Raw genomic sequence first — 5,717 nt, 5'->3', positions numbered from 1 at the left:
GAAAATGCGGGCAAAGCCACGTGAGCCAGGGACTAGCCGCCCCAGCCGAGGCCCGGGCAGGGCACGCGCACGTGGCTGGCGCCAACAAAAGAGAAACAGAAAAAGGAAAGCAAGTTTCTGGAAGGGATGAGGAAGCAAGTCACACCAAGGAGGTCGCTGCACCTAAACATAGGAATAGAAACCGAATTAAAAAAAAAAAACGACTGAAAGGAAACATAACCTCAAATCATCACATGCTTACATTAAAATAATAAAATCTCAATGACTTTCTTCTACATTTTTGTACTTTCCTATTTTTCTTAAATAACTGTGACACTAATTTTACAACAAATAAAAACTATTATAATAAAAATCATAATGGAATAGTTTGTTAAATTTAAGCATTATCTCTTAGGTCAAATTGATTTCTTTATCAGAGCTGCATATCTAAGTAATTAAGGAATAAATAACAATTAGTATTTTTAAATGGGGCTGTCTCTGGGGTTCCTGGCAGCCACAGCGAAGAGAGAGAGAGAGAGATTAATAATTTCACAATTCCACAAAGAAAAGATGGGCATATCAATTTCCACTTAGAGTCCCACTTCATCTCACACTTAACTTTAGATGAAACTTCTGGTTTTCATGTGCAGCTTCAGTTGGCTCTAAAGGAGATGTCAAAAGGGACAATCTAGAAAATGAACAAAAGCAAGTTCATTCAAACGTACCTTCTCCTCTCTAAGCACAAATCCTACCACTGTCCCTGCCACTCTCTGCCAGCTCCTGTGGCTTCTGCTCTTTCCCTGTGCCTGCACCGCAGGTGTCACAACCTGGACTACTACGGAATTGTCTGGCTGTGTTCTGACTGCCTTCCTCACCGGAAAGCAACCTCCCCCAGGACTGGGGCATGTTTTCTCTGCGCTCTTGCCTCATGCTTGGCACTCAGGATGCTCAGCAAATGAATGAACGTGTGAAGCAGAAAACCGTCAGATGGCTGTGCAGAGGACGAAACAGGAAGTTGCAAAGGTGAGTTGTGGGGTGGCTGCCACTGAGTCATCTGTGGGGCTTTTGTTTAAATCAATGGCACAGAGTCAAAAGGTACCCAGACATGAAAAGAGGGGAAGAGCACCTGGACACAGGAAACACTTTCTGCAGTGGCTGTCCTGGGCGTGCCGGAGCTCAGGGCAGCCGGCAGGGTGGGAAAGGGGAGAGCGGGGCGTGAGGCTTGGCAGCCTGGTGGGCGGTTGAGGTTTTACCCTAAGCACTGTGGGGGCTGCCGGCCCTGTCATGCAGGACAGGACCTGTACCAATTCCTTGCGTCTCCTGTTATTAACAGCTTTCTGCAGGTCTCTCAAGTGCTTCTTGCAGTCAGGGTAGCTTCTCCCCAACCTAATCCCTGGCCCCATCCTAATTTGCTTTGAGCTTCAAAATCTGTCTACAGTATTTACAAAACAAGAGAATATGATGTTTCCTGCAAAGGCAAAACAAAACCAAAAAAAGCTGGGGTGAGAAAACAGATCAGGCCAGGCAGCTGTGGCTCATGCCTGCAATCCTAGCACTCTGGGAGGCTGAGGCGGGAGGATCGCTCAAGGTCAGGAGTTCAAGACCAGCCTGAGCAAGAGCGAGACCCCATCTCTACTAAAAATAGAAAGAAATTAGCTGGACAACTAAAAATATATATAGAAAAAATTAGCCGGGCATGGTGGCACATGCCTGTAGTCCCAGCTACTCGGGAGGCTGAGGCAGGAGGATCACTTGAGCCCAGGAGATTGAGGCTGCTGTGAGCTAGGCTGACGCCACGGCACTCTAGCCCGGGCAACAAAGAAAGAAAGAAAGAAAACAGATCAGTGGTTGCCAGAGACTAGGAGTCGGAGGGGCTGGTTGGCTATAAAAGGGCACAGGGAAATTTGGGGGACGATGGAATTCTTCATTTTGATTGTGGTGGTTGTTACATGACTGTACACTTCTGTCAAAACTCTCAGAACTCCGCACTAAAAAGGGTGAATTTTACTGTGTGTAAATTATACCTTAATTTAAAAGTGAAATCGCCCCTCCATACATACATAAGAGAGTCACGCTCAGCAGAGAAAACAAATGGGCACCCAGCCAGGCTGGAATCTGCTAGGTTTCTCACTGCTGCTTCCTGTGCCGCCGCCTCCTGTGAAACCCCGGCCCCTCTTCCTTAGTTCCCCTTAGTGCAGCGGAAAGAGGCTGGCATTTTCAAAACCATCTTTAAGGAGCCCAGTTTCTAAAAGATTATTTCAAAGCCCACTGTCATGAGCTGACTTGTGTCTCCCAGATTCACATGCGGAAGTCCTAACCCCAGGACCTCAGGACGTGACTGTGTGTGGACACAGGGTCTTTACCGAGGTGGTTACAGTGAAATGGGGTCTTCAGGGTGGGCCCTAATGCAACAGCACTGGTGTCCTTATGAGAAGAGGAAATTTAGACACAGACGGAGAGAGGGACAATGGTGGGAGGATGCAGGGAGGAGAGAGGCCTCAGGAAACCAAGCCTGCCGCCCCAGTTATCTCCGACTTCGGCTCCGCAACTCCGAGATCAGTTTCCGTCGTTTCAGGCCCCCAGACCATGATGCTTAGCTATGGTGGGCCCAGAAGACGGAAGTGCCCACCTTCTGCTCTGAGTCACCGTTCTCGGAGGAGGGGCTGGTTTCCTTCCTTTTCACTGCCTTCCTCTCCTGGTCTGGGTAGGTCTCACACCCGTCCTGTCCTGCTGCATGGTCAAAGGCACACGTTATCTTTTTTTAGCAAAATTCACCTCTTTCCCTCCTTCCCAGGCCTCGGTCCCTAGGACCCTCCTCACAGGCCCGGCTCACAGCCAGCCCCGGGATGTCTGTGAGAGGGAGGAGCAGGATTGGACAGGGAAAGCCTTCTGTCGCGATGCAGCTCTGACCCCCGCGAGAGGAAAGAGGGAAGACGAGAACTGGGCAGATGTGAAGTGGACCTGGTAGGGACCCGCGGTGGCCACGCCAGGGGGAAGCTCGGGCAAAGATGGCCGTTAGAGAAGTGGACAGCCCCTGGCCCCCGCATGCCCGCTTGCTGCCAGGGGAGCCGTGGCCTCTGCAGCAGGTTCCGAGGCTGTCAGCTGAGGCCCTTCTCACAGCTAGAGAGCAAGTTCCCTGTGGAAGGGAGATCCAAGCATCTCCGGGACTGCACCACAGGGGTGTCACAGTCACCAACTCTGAGGTCTCCGGGCCCCTGAAGGTGTATTTCTAGCCCAGACTGCCCGGGTGAAGCAGCTTTCCTCGGGGGCTCTCCCCTGGGGGGTGCTGAGGCGCAGGCACAAGCTCCTCGCTCCAGGCTCACTCCCCACTGACCTGGGGCAGAGGCTGCAGCAGCTGACTCTGTGACACACGCTGTGCTGGAGAGCCTGTGTGTGGGTCAGACCAGAGCCCTGGGGCATCTGGAGGGCACGGGGACCGGGGCCCTGGGCAGGCCACCCAGGGAGGTCAGGAGGGTGGCGGGCCCTTGCTTGGTGGTTAGAGCTCAGCCTTCAGACTTTCTCAGCCTTGACCTTGCACAATACCTAATCAGTCTGAGGCTCAGTTTTCTCATCAGTAAAAGGGGGTAATAATGGCAGGCTAATAATAGCGCCCATGCACACAGTGTCTGGCACAGGGCCAGAGCTCTGGTTACCACCTATTCCGGGCGGAGGAGGCGGCAGCAGCGTTAAGGCAGAAGTCAGAGGGAGTGGGCAGGTCCCGGGAGTGTGTGGAAGCTGGGCTGACGAACGCCTGTGTCCTGGGCTTGCAGCCGCGGAGAACGCCAGGGCCCCACCAGGGAAGCTGGCCACTGGTCACCCCATCCTGAGGCCCCGACACAAGTTTCTTGAGCCCATACTTCCGGTCATAAAAGGAGATAGCAATGCATGGCTCGGGGTGATACTGTGACTAACTGAACCACAGAAAGGTCTAGGCGGTGTCTGGCACATAGTGGGCACTCGGGAAGTGGTGGCTGCTGTCATTACTTGGCAGTCTGTTCGGGAGGCTCCTAGTAGCTCCGTGTGGCGTGAGGGGCCGGCTGGGGTCAGGGCTGGGGGTGCGGGACGTGGTTCAGAGAGTAGGAGCCCGAGGGGGACTCTGGAGGGACATGGCAGGGCTGGCCGCACTCTGCCCCTTCCCCTACAGTCCAGACTCACCCTGTCTCAGTGAGTCTCCCGAGCCCCCACCGGGCCCTTCCCTGCCCTGAAGGCCGCCCTCTGTCCCCGGCCCCCCTCCCATCCTGTGCACCTCATCTCGACAGCCCAGCGTTGCCACCGGCCTCTCACTGGGGCTCAGGTGCTCCCAGGAAGCAGAAGGAACAAGGAAGCTAGAAGGGCCGGCATCGCCCTGGCCTGAGGACAGAGCTTGGAGACGGCAGGACGTGGCTGGCCTGCTCACAGCTGGCCCCAGTGCTGGCGCGCTGTGATGTCATTTGTCTTACAGGCATCTCATCCCCCCAAACTGCAGGGGGTGAAGGCTTCCCAGCCCCTCTGCCCTAGTGCCTGCGCCTCTGGGCACCCATCGTAGTGTCCACAGCCTGGTGCCACTTACCCACAGCACTCCTGGGAGTGACCCTGAGCTGTGGAGTCAAGGCTTCCTCCATCCTGGCCACCCCCACTGCCCACACCGCCAGAATAGAAACTGACAACAAATTCCTGCCCAAGACCTGGTGTAGCAGAAAGGAGGTGCCAGTGTACCATCTTGTGGGGAAGGAGAGGGCCTGGCCCCGCACGGAGCCCTCCATGCAGTCAGCGCTCCGTGACGGCTCACTGTGCGGGAGCTGGGGCGGCAGGGACGGCCCGGCGCTCTCAGCCAACCTCACACTGGCCAAGGAAAGGGTGGCAGCTCATCCCTCAAAACCGCAGGACCCTCCGACACCAGCCGAGGCAGCCCCTCAGCGTCCACCGCTGCCAGTGGGCACAGGGGACACATGGGAAGCAAACTGCAAGTCGGGGCCGCGGGTCAGAGAAGGCGGGTTGGGAGCCCCGTGGAGGCTGCAGCTACGTGCTTGGAGGCAGGGCAGGGAGTGGCTCACAGGGAAGGATGACTGTCCTGCCGCTGATGTGCAGAGGCCAGTGCAGAGTCCAGGCTCTGGGCCTTGGAGGGCAGGAGTCTAGAGAGCGGAAGGAAAACCGATCTTGCTGGCAAGATCGAGGACCAGGGCCCGCTGGGCAGAAAAACTCACGCCCATGGTTAGACTGGCACTGTCGGGCGTGGGAGCCGGAGGCCGGGAGGCCCCAGCGCCGCTGCTGTGTGCTGCCGGAAGGCAGGCTGGCTCTGGCCCAGCCATGACTCAGCACGGCAAAAAGACCAGTCTGGGGTTTCCTGTATTGCCTCAAGCAGCCCTGTCCCTGGGAGCTTTCTAGCCTACCAACAGCCAACAGCTGCTAGTGAGGCCACCATGCAAGGAATCAAAGCAGAGTGACTTTTAGAGGACCAACTTCTCAGGCAAGGGGCTGGAAAACGTCAAACACATCCCCTCCCAGTCTGGCTGTGGCCCAGCGTGGGCTCCAGGGAAAGGGGCAGCAGGACTTTCCCCGGGGCTGGGCCCTCGGGCGGCAGCACCAGGGCCGGCCCAGGCACGGGCTCCCCACCCATCCTTCTGAAGTCAGCTCTTCTCGTATTGGCTGGATCACAGGCAGCACAGGGACATTGAGAGAGGGCAAACCACAGGTCTAGGATTTTGCTCAAAGATGCACAGATTGAGAATGCCACGCAGCAGAGTCAGTGCGGGTGTGGG

The sequence above is a fragment of the Lemur catta genome, chromosome 6 (genome assembly GCF_020740605.2).
Source record: "Lemur catta isolate mLemCat1 chromosome 6, mLemCat1.pri, whole genome shotgun sequence".
Lineage (NCBI taxonomy): Eukaryota > Metazoa > Chordata > Mammalia > Primates > Lemuridae > Lemur > Lemur catta.
This window is presented reverse-complemented; position numbering follows the sequence as displayed.